Genomic DNA, 13,459 nt, shown 5'->3' with positions numbered 1-13,459 from the left:
GTACTCACAGCTTTACTTCTGTCAGTATCCGTCTCCTACCTTCCAAACTTTACAGAAGCTCTTCTGCGAACCTGCAGAACTAGCACTCCTGAAAGAAAGGATACTGTGGAGACATGGCTTAGCCACAGCCTGGGGGATGTTTCCAGAATGAGATTTTCACTCTGCAGCGGAGTGTGCGCTGATATGAAACTTCCTGGCAGATTAAAACTGTGTGCCCGACCGAGACTCGAACTCGGGACCTTTGCCTTCCGCGGGCAAGTGCTCTACCAACTGAGCTACCGAAGCACGACTCACAACCGAGTTCGAGTCTCGGTCGGGCACACAGTTTTAATCTGCCAGGAAGTTTCATATCGAGGGTAGATTGAAGTCACCACCGACTATAATTGTATGATTGGGGTATCTATTTGAAATGAGACCTTTCATCGTCCAGGGGGTTTTGAGCCTCATATCTTCTTGTCATATGTCGGACGGACTGTTCTGTCAGAGTCCACTCTGAAAACATGACGTGCTAATTGCAAACGCCTCGTTAGGGAGGGTTAGTCGGCTAGTTTAGCTACTTCGTCATTGGATTTCCGAACTTATCCTTGTATTGCTTCATCAGACTCTGGCCATAAAGCTTGTTACTTTCTGTACACCTTGTTTTCGATTCCTGAAAGAGAGTGTTCTTTCTTTTAGCTCATACCCCTAGTTTCCGCTTCAGACAACAGCACAGGCCTTATGATTCCTAGTTATGAGTTTGGAGGACAGAAGACTTTGGAGTGAAAAGTAACCTTTTTTGCGTTCCGTAGTCTAATTTACTATCGATGAGTCTTCTATTGCAGTCATTCATGTTCACGCCACGATATGTGAAGTTGGGAGTATTCTTAAACGTGAAGTTCTCTATGTGAAGGTAATCATGTTTTCTCTTTGTATGATTACGTATTATATCTTTCTTCATTAATTTTTAAACCTATTTTGAACGCGGCTTTATTTAGTTTCTTGAACAGCATTTCGGTTATTGCCACTGTTAATTCCTATTAAAATAACATAGGCGATTACATTTGGTTGGCTATCTCTGATGTTTCTGTTTGTGGCTTCTTTCATTTCCCACGGAGACAAGGTTGAACCTATGTAGGGATAGCGCCTCACGTGTCGTCTGTCCAGTTCTGTTCTTAAATCAGTGCAAACGGTCGGCAGTATGTCACCCTGCTGACCGCATTCTGAGCGCACATTTTGCCCAAACTGATGAGCTTCTCAGGAATCCCGTATCTTTATAAGATTTCCCATCCTGCTTGACTGTGCCCTTTTCAAAGTGAACTAACAGGAAATGGATATTCTAGTTGTATTTCCATACTTTTTCATTTACGTTATTGACGCAAAATATGCTGTCTACTGTCGATCTACTTTCCCGAAAAGCATTCTGGTAGATCACTATTACGTTCCCGGTGTAAGGGATGAGTTCGTACAATATTAGAGGTGGCAGTACTTTGTATTTGTAACTAGTAGGGTAATTTCTCTGTAATTTCTGTAGTTTCCATAATCTTCTTTTTTGTGTATAGGGACAATGATTGAGCTCTTCATCTCATCCGGCATTTTTCTATCTGGACAAAATTCAAAAATAAGATGACACACTTTCTCATCATCAGTTCGAGTTCCTTAACGTGTTTTTAATTTTTAAGTTGCTGATTACCGTTTAGTATATTGAGTCACTTACAAGACGTTCTGTTGTTGGAGGGCAAGTTTTCTCCATTTTAGGACAGTTCAATAAGTTGTCAAAATAGTCTTTTCGTGTCTGTACTGTATCATACGATGCAGCGACGATATTACCATTAATGTCGTCCAGAACTACTGTCTGCTGTTGGTACCTCTTCCTGATGTTATTTACGGTGCATGTACTTTGCTGGTGTTGTTTTCTTTCAGGTCTTTCGCAATACTAGCCCAGTGTGTTTAGGTACAGCCTCTTTTCTCTTCTTAGTATATTACTTCTTTCCTTTTGTGTTACCCTTCAGCCAAGTTCTAGTTCTTCGTTTTTAATGTCCTGGCTGTGGTGCTAGCTTCCAAGGCCATCGTGTAAGTGTCATTGAACCATTTTTCTTCTTTCTCTCTGCTTTCGGTAAAGTGTTTTCGGCTGACATTCTTGAAATCCGCCATTTACCTTATTTTCTGTTGGTACCGCATTGTTGTTCGTTGTATTTATGTAAGAACATAGTCTAAGCTCTTAAAAGATAAATTAATGTTATGTTCCACATTTACATTTCAAAGAACAACATGGATGGATAAACAACACTTAATAAGATAGTCAAATGAAAGTTGTAGTCCATTGTATTCTTCAGTTATTCTAAAATGTCGACTCCATTTAATTAAATTTTATTTTATACAATATAAAGTAAATATGACTTACCCACCTGCTACTAGAAAGAGGAGTAAAAAATGGTTCAAATGGCTCTAAGCACTATGGGACTTAACATATAATGTCATCAGTCCCCTAGCCTTAGAACTACTTAAACCTAACTAACCTTAGGACATCAAACACATCCATGTCCGAGGCAGGATTCGAACCTGCGACCGTAGCAGCAGCGCGGTTCCGGATTGAAGCGCCTAGAACCGCTCGGCTACAGCGGCCGGTGAAACAGGAGCACCTGAAGCTTCGCTTGTCACGGCTAAAGCGCCGACAGTTGCATAAAGAACTACTACAGTGCTCGCGGCAACACAGTCAGACAGCATTAGTTGTAAGTTAGGTGGCTATCATGCAGCGTAAGATTTTCTGCGTTCCGAAGAAGTGAGTTAGCAGTTTTAATGCAGAGGATTTTTTTTCTCCACTTTCGCATTGAATGCCTATTAGGTAAAGCATGAACTATTAATTTTAAACAAGTTCTGTTGGTTGGTGGCTCTCTAAACAACAATACATGGGCCGACCACATGAGCCCAGTAGAGGAATGCTTGCTGTTTGCCGCAAGTAATCAACCAATAGATCTAATAGAGAACTGGGAATACCTAAAATGGTTCAAATGGTTCTGAGCACTATGGGACTGAGCTCATCAGTTCCCTAGAACTTAGAACTACTAAAACCTTAGTAACCTAACGACATCACACACATCCATGTCAGAGGCAGGATTCGAACCTGCGACCGCAGTGGACGCGCGGTTCCGGACTGAAGCCCCTAGAACCGCTCGGCCACTCCGGCCGGCGGAATACCTCAACTAACTTTATGATGAATTTTGGGAGGCCGTTATCTGTGCGAGACGTACCGCTGACAACGTATGCAGGATCTTCTTGAAAATGACATAAGTGTGTTGAATTTTGAGACGACATAGTAAGACAGAAGGAAGGATGAAACGTTTCTGTCACGCTTAATTTTTAGCGAGGAGGCATTGTTTCATTTTATTGCAAAGATGAAGAGGCACAATGCTCACAGATCGGGTCTGAAAAATCGCCATGAAACATTCCAGCATAAAAGTGATACAGCGACGCTGAATTTCTTTAGTGCCCTATCGCGAAACAGAGTTTATGGTGCATTCGTTTGTCGCAGCGATCTATTACTAGAACATAGTATCTGAACATGCTGCCTTTCACCTCAGCACACAGGATGGGGCCCCGTGCTCTCGGTATGTGCAAGTGTTTTTGAATCAGTCCATTCCTCGGCAACGGGTTTGTCGAATGGTAATGGTGGCAGAGATATGTTTGTCTCACACCGTGTGAATTTTTCTTGAAGCATTTCGTGAAAGAGGCAGTTCACATTGCATCTTCTCGAACAACTGTGTCTGATCTGCGGGACAGCATCACAGTCGTCCGGAACTGAGTAAGACGGGAGATGTTGGACGACTTCGGCTACTACTAAGGTCCCCGTCGGTGGCGGGAGACACACTGAACATTTGCAGCCCGTGTTCTCCATTTTTAAAACGTCCTGCTCGCTCTTGCTCATAAGTTATTGACCCTTTCGAATAACGCTGCACTGTTACGTTTTGATATTTCAAGACCATTTTATGGAAGTTCCCTGCTAAATGTATCGACTTTTATGGGAGAAGCAGAAAATCTTAATTGAAGGTGAAATTTGAAATAATTATACTATCATGTATGCTGTTATTTCACGAGAACCGTACTTCGTGGGATGAGGGCTGAATGTCCTGCGGTGGAACACAGGTCGGCGATTTTTCCGCTCTGGTGTTATTTTACAGCAGGCATACTGCCTCCTCCTCCCTCCTCCCCCAGCCTTCCCACCGTCACTCCTGGCCTCCCCCCACCCCCTCCCTACACGCTTACAAAAACCCTTTCGCCGACTGACACCGTTTGGATCCTTCCTAACGGCCTATAAGTGTGTAGTTAGCCGCAGAGTGGACGTCCGACAACGTGAAATGACAGCCATACACCAGATTTGCACACTGTTACAATTTACTGCGAATTAGATGCCTCGAAACGACATAAAATCACTTGTCTCCCATAATTCGAGCTTTATCGATACACCAGATTTGCACACTGTTGCAATTTACTGCGAATTCGATGCATCGCAACGACATAAAATCACTTGTCTCCCATAATTCGAGCTGTATTGGTACTCCTCTCTATTTTTCCGGCTAAAAAGAAAAAAATCCACTTAAACCGGCTGTTAGTACTGTGATGAACGAAAAGAATTTTTTGCACACTGAAGGGGAGAAATGTAGTATTTCGTCAGCATGGACTTAAGAAGTACGTAACGTTATTCCCGTCAACGTTAAGCAAACAGGATTACTCTGTACTAAGTATAATGCTTCCCCGTGATCGAGCTTATTAATTTCAGACGTGATCGTCTTCTTCATAGCAGCCACCACACTCATAAATTTGTTAAATTTCTTTCCTCTTAACCTTAACAACTAGTTAAAGCTTAAAAGGCTACTTTTCATTGTTATGAGAACACAAATGAAAATGGTCCAATTGTGGCTTGTTCTCCTGGTAGCATGGTATTCTGCATAAAACTTCAGTACATCGTCCACAATGCTCTAGCCAAACCTATTTGATTTTATTCTTGAAAGATAACAATCAGATGTTATAGTACCAATACAAGATAAACAGAATCTCTTTAATATGAAACAGGAAGTAAATTTTAGAAAGAACAGCTTTCCTCTTGAACTTCAGTGAGGACAAATCTTTTATAGCTCTGTTTCGTTATTAATGCAACTACAAGGCCGTCATTAGATGTTAAATGATTCTTGTCGAGAAAGAATTACAATTTTCGATCAGGGCTTTGCAAAAGACGTTGCCCATCAAGAGTGAATCACGAACACAAAGTAAATGTTACCTTTGAGATTACAATGGTAACGCAATTAAAAAGTTCAAAATTAAATACTAAATAAATATGAAGGGAGCAGGTAATACAAAACATAAACACTAAATTCGAAAAACTGTGCCTCTATAACAAATTAAAGTAAATTAACAATCCTAATAAAACAGAAATTTGTAATTGACAAGACTGCTAAAGAGTAACTTCAATAGCTGTTACACGTGCAAAGTGATACAGAAACACAATAAAAGATGGAATTGACAGTCACGAGACAGATTGTGTAGAGCGCAAAGATATTTACGATAAAATATATAAATCCAGTAGAGGTAGAAGAACAGAAATAAACTGAGTTTTGGAGAGCATTGGAAAACTGTGAGTAAATGATGTTTAGAAGTCCTCTGGTGCACTTGTCAGGCGAAAATCAATTACGTAAACAAAATTAGTGCTATAAAAATATACAATACTGTGCTTTTTATTTACAATTATATTGTTATACCAAGTAACGACGGAAGAATTGGGTAACAGTTTCGTATAGCTGCGGTATTTTGGTGATGTAAATGTCGACTCGTTCTGTAGCCATGAAGGTTCTCCTCCTCATTGGTAACTATGAAACACAATGAATGAATGAATGAATGACTGAACGACTCTACGAAAGACACTGTTTTTCTGTGATTTAAGACATGGAAATGACTTTATACATTTTTCGTTTAGTAGGTGCATCACTTTTAAATGGTTCGTGTTTCAGAACTGACGACCGTACTCGGAATTAATTTCTTCCGTGCTTTCCATTCTCTGCAGCTGAGGGTAAAGCGGGAGGCCCGACTCATGACCCTTTGGAAGGTCAGGACTTTGCAGTCAGATATCACGCCAGCTGGATTTTGGCAGAGGAGGTCTCTGTTGGGTGCTTTTGGGAGGTAACTGCCAGTAGTTCCAGCATTTGCGTTACGACCAAGGGAGACCCTCCCCCTTCCGAACACCTATGTCAAAACCGGAGGATTATCTTTCATTTTTATTCTGGAATAATGTATCTCAGAAAAATATGAAACACTAGGGTATTGTAGATCTTTATGTTTCTGTGCACGCAGAGTAAAATCGAGGCCTCCTTCGATATCTGAAGAGTTTATGAAGGGGTGATTATTAGCAAGCGCGTTTCATTTCTCTATCAAGGGAGCAATAATAATTCAATTACAATTTTCTTCAAGACATGGTCTAACGCACATCGTTCGTGAACACGGTCTGGTAGTAGTAGTTTCAAAGCCCTTTGCTGCTTCTTTCCATCGATTGACAGTTACGGAGGAAGTTGCTAGTAACGGCCGATTAGCGTGTTTGAAAGCTAGTGATTTGAACAGAGAGGTTTGGCTCGACAGGATTTGTTTAACAGAATCCGCTTCGACGGGCTAATTTCGTCAGCAATTGAAGGTGGCAAACCCGCTTATAAATGAAGTGAATTGAGCCTTTATGCACTAATCTACAACACTGATGCGTCAATGTCAGTTCAATAGGAGTCCACAGACTTGCTCAAATACTGTCACATATGATACGTCACAGCCAAAGTCCAATTGAAACAAGTGTTTGTAGTAACTGAGTTCGTTACGTTACTGGTGGAAATCAGGTTCCTTACGGTTGTGATACATCCATTAAAGGATTGCTTAGTGGTCCATTTCAAAAGTGTCGCAAGTGTTATATGCCAAACTGTAGGGGAAATTCCGATGACGGTCTTAAAATTACTGTTTCAAATTTCTAGGTGATAAGTATTTTAGACAAAAGCGGATCTCGCCAGCTCACAGGAAAGACCAGGCCCACAGTAAACAGCCTGTCCTAAGTATCTGTACATTGGCTTGGTTGATAAAGTTATTTTTTTGATGATGCAATTTTAAAAAAACTGAATGTCCTAATAATTAACTGTAACAAAAATTTGTAAATTGTCTCTCTCGAGTCATTTTTCCCTTTTTCAATTCGTATCCTTCTTTAACACTATCCTTTTGGATACGGATGACACGTTAAGCAGTACCAGCATGTACGACCGAATACTCTTGATCGTCGACGTTTGATGAAAGATGTGTGACAATTTGTTTAGTGCTTAACGGAACGTACTTTCACTCATATTTAAAAAACTGAAAACTGAAGTAAGATTTAATTTTGTTGCGATATTGATAGCGGTCTACTCCAATGTATGATGCACACAAATAAGAAAACTAGTAGAGAGAACACCTACCTGACTTTCGCCTCTATTCAGCACTCTAATGGTAGTAATTATATTGTTTTATTGTCCAATGAAGGTATTCACGTTATGTGCGAAATATTTTTTTCTGGAATTACAAAAATTACTTCGCAAAGCAATGTTTCATCCAGAATATGTGAAAATGTTTCAGATTCAATATGGTCATGTATCGAGCTAAAAATATACTATTCAAATTTGTTAGAGGTGCAGTCGAGAAAATCTAGTTACTATTGTATTTTAGAGCCACATTATTACTCTAATACACAGCAATAACCAGTAAGTGAAATAAAATCAAGAAAAAATGTTACAAAAACTAATTCCAAGTTAAAATCGTTTTGGAATGGAAACTGTGGTCAGTTAACACGAATTGTCATTTTCAAGACAAAGAAAATAGTCAAGACGTTAAAGGAACTCGGTTCATTTGCAAATGTCACTTGTTCTATAATAGAAGACTGGAATGGGGCGAAAAATAAGTGCGGTTACAGAGTTCACACGGGTGTGCATATGCAAATGTTCGTTAAAAATGTGCAAATTTTGGCTCTCACGTAAGTCTCAGGGGGTGGTTTCCACACTTGGTTTCCACACCCGCGCATTAGTTACAGTTTTTGAATTTATATTCACTAAGGCATGAGTACAGTTTGTCCTAGGGAACACAAATTAGGCGATTATTATAGAGAAATCATTTGTTACAACACGGCTCAATTAAGTTTTTAACACCACTGTTTATTGGCGTCCTCCTTTTCTTTCTCACGATGAAATTAGCACTGGTGAGGCGGTTAACTGTTTTACTTTAATAATAATTTGACTCAGGGCCCCCAATAGCAGCAATATAGGCTGCTATAATCGAAAGTCACTCAGTCAACTCCAACAGAGCCACAAGTCCCACTGTCCTCGCCGGCCGTTGGTGGCCGAGCGGTTCTAGGCGCTTCAGTCTGGAACCACGACACCGCTACGGTCGCAGGTTTGAATCCTGCCTCCGGCATGGATGTGTGTGATGTCCTTAGGTTAGTTAGGTTTAAGTAGTTCTAAGCTCTAGGGAACTGATGACCTCAGATGTTCAGTCCCATGGTGGTAAGAGCCCACTGTCCTCTTTGTTCTAGCAGTTTTGGCGCGAAATCACAGATCGCCACATGTTCACTTACTCCGTTTTATACCTCCTAATTAGTACTCACACAAATAATCGTAGCACTTCCAGTTCACCAAATATATGCTTGCACACTTGCGCTATTAAACAATACTCTTTGTCGAAATAAATCAGCAGGAAATATTCTTACTCAACTACCATGGGCCACCCACAAGTGGGGTTCGCTCGCAACCCACCCGCCAAACGACTGACCTCTGGCCAAGATGGCCACTCGCTTATATAGGCTCGGATGTCTACCCCCACTGGTTATACAAGTACCAATCTCACCAGTTAAGGCTACAAATTTTGACACGTACATCTTTCAACAGAAATAAGTACACCATCGGAACAACGCTAAAAAGTACATTTTATGTACTATGTTACATTAATTTCTAGGATTATTCTATCGCCCGTAAATCAAGTTTTAGTTTTTGCAAAATTTCGCCACTTTGTGCGAATTTATTTGTCTACATCTGTGCTGCAAATTTTTAACATAGAACTGCATATAGCACTGTTTTTAGACGGAATCTATAGCGATCTACACATTGATCTGCTCAGAATCTTCATATCTATAATAATTAATTAATAATGGGTGATAAATATTAATAATAATTTAAAAACAATGAAAACTATTGCAAATTAAGTGTATAGTATAACATAAATAGTTTAAAATACGTGTGATGCCACCCAAAATATTATACAGTGCTGTTCTTTACGCCATGAATTTCCTATTGAATTTTATAAACAATTTCCCAGCAAACTTTGTTTATTGAATTTTGCGAGCTTAATAATTAATGAATCTTAACATATGACTACAGCACTCGATCCGCTATGACGAGACGTCTTAATGAGCGCTCTCTTTTCTCTGTAAGTTGTTATTTACTATTTTTATTAATTTTTTTCAGTATTCATGATATTAAGCAAATTTCAAGTTAGTATAACTTTTGCGTCTCGTGACTTAAAATAAAGATCGATCTTTTATAAGGTGCATATTGTAGACCTCAATTCCCTGCCGTATCGCTCTTCACCGTAAGTTATATAGTTTTCGCGTAATGCGCGAAAAACCAAACAATGCCATAAGCTGCGGGCCACGTGGCCGCCCGGCGGTGGATGCATCCCTCCGACAGCTGCAAATCACACATGGGCGCTCCACGCGCTTCCGCGAATGGCGCACCATGTCGCTAGCTCGCTTTCCATAAAGCAATCCTTGCATAGTAGACGTATTCATCTAGTAACGGGGGTTTGTACCGACACAAGACCCTCTTCCATTTTAAGGTACAGGATTGTGCATGACAGACGAAGTATGGCTTAACTGCCCACGTAATACACAACTAGTTTTAAAAATATACTTAATTTTAATCGCCATAAAACTGTGCCCCTGAGGAATTAACAGTATCATCCAAATAGCTTTAGTGTACAGTAAAGCTCTTAAATAAATGTAACTCCTAATATTTGCAAATGATGCCCGAAACATCGCCTCATGACTCACAACGAAAGGACAGTAGAAAATTCCGGACACGGTATAAGATGGTTTCTAGCTCGCATTGCTTCACCTGATTCTAAAATCAGTCGTACAATGAAACACCGATCATGAAACATCATGTGTTCCTAAGCATACTATCCTATAACTACAACATTCTCCCCTGTGATATACTGAATTTCAGTACTAGTTTCGCACCTACCTCTTTATTCTCAGATACTGTTCCATCAAAGTTGCCACAATGTCCTATAGATTTGTCTTCAGTGCAGAAATTTGTTCGAGAGGATCCAGATAGTCGTCGAGAGCACACAAAAATAATGATGGAGCTGAGGCTTCTATTGAGACGGGTTTGTCCTGGAAGATAACTTGAATAATCTTTTAGGAAACCTATGCAGAAATGAAGATAAAATTAAGTTTTTGAAACAGTAACTTGATTTCTGATATATAGAGATTCAAAACACTTTAGGTACCGTAGTGAAACAATGATTTTATGGGCAGTAATGTATCCAATAAGTGTACATGCTTACAGAATTTTCTGAATTTCTGACAGTTTTTCCAAGTCCCACTACTGTACTGTGGCTTTGCAACAATTTTCCCCAAACCACATCGTTAAGCAGCAGTGTGATCAGTTTCTTAATTATATCACAAACAATGTTCAAGCTTTAACTGTAGAGGACAAAACTGACCTGCTATTATCATCTTTAGGTTGAAGCTCTTTTGTCTGTGTTTGCTTTAACAACACATTTATTTTTGGGTGGGGTACGCCTTTAGCAAAAGAATTTTGTTTCTTGTCCCAGACATGCTTCACTGCAGTTGCAGCATCATCAGAGGATTTTTAATTTTATAAATTCTTACCACATGGTGAGGCTTTCATGCTGCATTACGTTTTTACAGTGTCTGTTTTTCTTTACAGTTTGTCATATTTTCTTTCTCATTTTCTTCACTGTCAGGTTATGTATATTGAGTTGTCACTGCCACTGTTTACCAGCTGGTAAACACTAAGTACTACCTATAACATGCAGTACGTACATTTGGGCTGTAACCAAAAATCGATGAGTAGTGAGTGATGCTGTTATGGTGATTCTATTAAATCGCAGTTGCAAGTGTATACAGGTGGTTTTAACACTGTGTGAAACTCCGTTGAGTAGTGACAGCGAATGATAGACGACACATTGGTACAGAGTACACAACACACTTTTTCCTATAGAAACTTGATACACAGAAGAATACACGTCATAACACACTCGAGGCACAGAGCGAAATCCACTGCTCCTGTCAACAGTCAGATATAAGAATGCACATCGGCCAGAGATGCTAACGTTCTGTAAGGTGTCAGGCAAATCCAACACCTTCCATGAAAACTCTGACATGATAAGCAAATTCAGTAGTATGTCACATAGCTCCGAATAAATCGTGACATTAAATTAACCAAAGTAATACGAGTAACGAGTGAGGAAATGGAATACCACAGACTAATACAAGAATGCCTAAATGCATGTCGTACCTTCCCACCGAGAGACTGTGCAGTTCCAAGGGGAGAAACGAGAACAGACGCCGAGAGCAGAACCGTGTTAAGCTAGAAGGCCCTACGATAAGGGACAGACTGGACACCTACGTCGCCAGCCTACCTCTAAGTCTACCACTCGCACGTTTTAGCATGAGACATTTTCGCGTCTCTGTTACGTCAAGGACCACCCCCCCCCCCTCCCAACCCATGTTAAAAGCTAGAGCCCTCCAGAAAAACAGTATAGATCTTACGATAACACAAAAAGGGCCACTACCACCCGCAAGTTTTAGCGTGAGCCTTTTCACGTGTCTGTTACATTAGGACCACCCTCCAGCCCATGTTAAAAGATAGAGCCCTCCACAAGAACAGTATAGATCTCACGATAACGCTAAAAGGACCACACCAGCTGCAGGTTTTAGCGTGAGACATTTTCGCGTCTCTGTTACGTTGCAAACTTTAAAAACATTGCCCCACCACGAAAAGTATAACGTTTCTCATTGGATAGACAGAATTGTTGTAGGCGGAGCTTAAGGTTAACATTGAGACCCTGATTGGTGAGATGAAAACACAGCCAGATAGTTTTTTTAAACCAACTTCGGTAAACTGTAGTAAGGAGAAGTTTGGGGAGTTAGTTCCGAGATGGCGAGGTGAGCGCTGCCCTGACGCTGCCTAAACACCGACAAGGTAATGAACGCACGCGATGCCGCATTTTTGAGCGCATAAGGCTTCACTCAGAACTGCAGAAGTCTCATCTGTTACACCCCCTTTTTGCGATCGTTAATTAAAACTCATGGTGTTCACATTTGCCACTTGAAGAACAGATCTGAAATGCGATGATTTTTCTTTTATATAGTTATTGAGAAGCCACATCAGCCACTGTAATTTACAACAAGTTAGATAAGTAATTAAAGATAATTGTGGGTCAATGTAGACCATTTTGATAGTTTTCTCTTTCGTGAAACTTAAATTAAACCTAGATTATAGATGTGATAAGGCATAGGTCATCCTTCGATCGATTGAAGAACTTGGAAACCCATTCAGGGAATATTCGTTCACATTTTTGTTGAACGCAGTTGGTTTTTACCATCCTGTATTAAAACATTTCCTTTTATCAATAGTGCAATTTATAAACGATGTTTTGTGAGTAGAATAAAATTTCCAATGGTAAACTTAACTGCTTTTTCGACGTTATTTTACCAGCTAACTAAAAATAGGAAAGCCTTGAACCCTTTCCACTAAATTTAGTTAGTATTAAGATTCTTTTACAGGGAGTGCAGTGGAGCTGACGCTGAGATCATTTAGTATTTGGTTATATCATCGCTAGTCTCACTGAACTCTTCTGAATTCATGTGTGGCCTGGCGTCTGCGTACCAGCAACAGGTCCCAGGTTCAAACTAGTCAATTCCCTAAAAAAAAAAAAAAAAAAAAAAAAAAAAAAAAAAAAAAAAACACGCTCAGAGCGTCGTTGCGCGAAAGTGGTAGGGAGAAACGATATAGAACAAACAGACACCACCATGAATGTTTAGAGTTCCCATAGAGCTCCCCCCATCCCCTCTCCCCACGGTTGTGTGGAACACGGTACGGAGGCGACAAGAAGCAAGGGTAAGAGTGATCTGGTGCATGGTGTAGAGATAACAGTGACGGGAATGAGCAGATGCTTGGATGGCCTGCCTCACGCAGTTGAGCATGGGAGAGGATTGTAGGATGATGTATCCCCTAATATGTGTGAATGTGTGCATCGGGTGGGTCGGTGAGTAGCTCTCTCTCTGGGGGGAGGGGGCGGGGGGGGGGCGGGGGGGGGCGGGGGGGGCGGGGGGGGGCGAGTAGTGGAGATGGCTGGGCGCCTCCATTGATGAAGTGTGCGTGCAAAGTTACGGGGTAGACGTTATCAGGTG

General features: G+C 40.6%; 1 non-coding gene across 1 annotated transcript; it reads right to left on the bottom strand.

Annotated features, from left to right (window-relative positions):
* Positions 1–211: 211 nt before the first annotated feature.
* Trnap-cgg (transfer RNA proline (anticodon CGG)) lies at positions 212–286 on the bottom strand. Its single transcript has one exon. It is a non-coding gene; the product is annotated as a tRNA-Pro (tRNA).
* Positions 287–13,459: the final 13,173 nt, after the last annotated feature.

The sequence above is a fragment of the Schistocerca gregaria genome, chromosome 5 (assembly GCF_023897955.1).
Source record: "Schistocerca gregaria isolate iqSchGreg1 chromosome 5, iqSchGreg1.2, whole genome shotgun sequence".
NCBI lineage: Eukaryota > Metazoa > Arthropoda > Insecta > Orthoptera > Acrididae > Schistocerca > Schistocerca gregaria.
The sequence above is the reverse complement of the archived record's forward strand: the minus strand, read 5'-3'. Positions and strand labels throughout refer to the sequence as shown.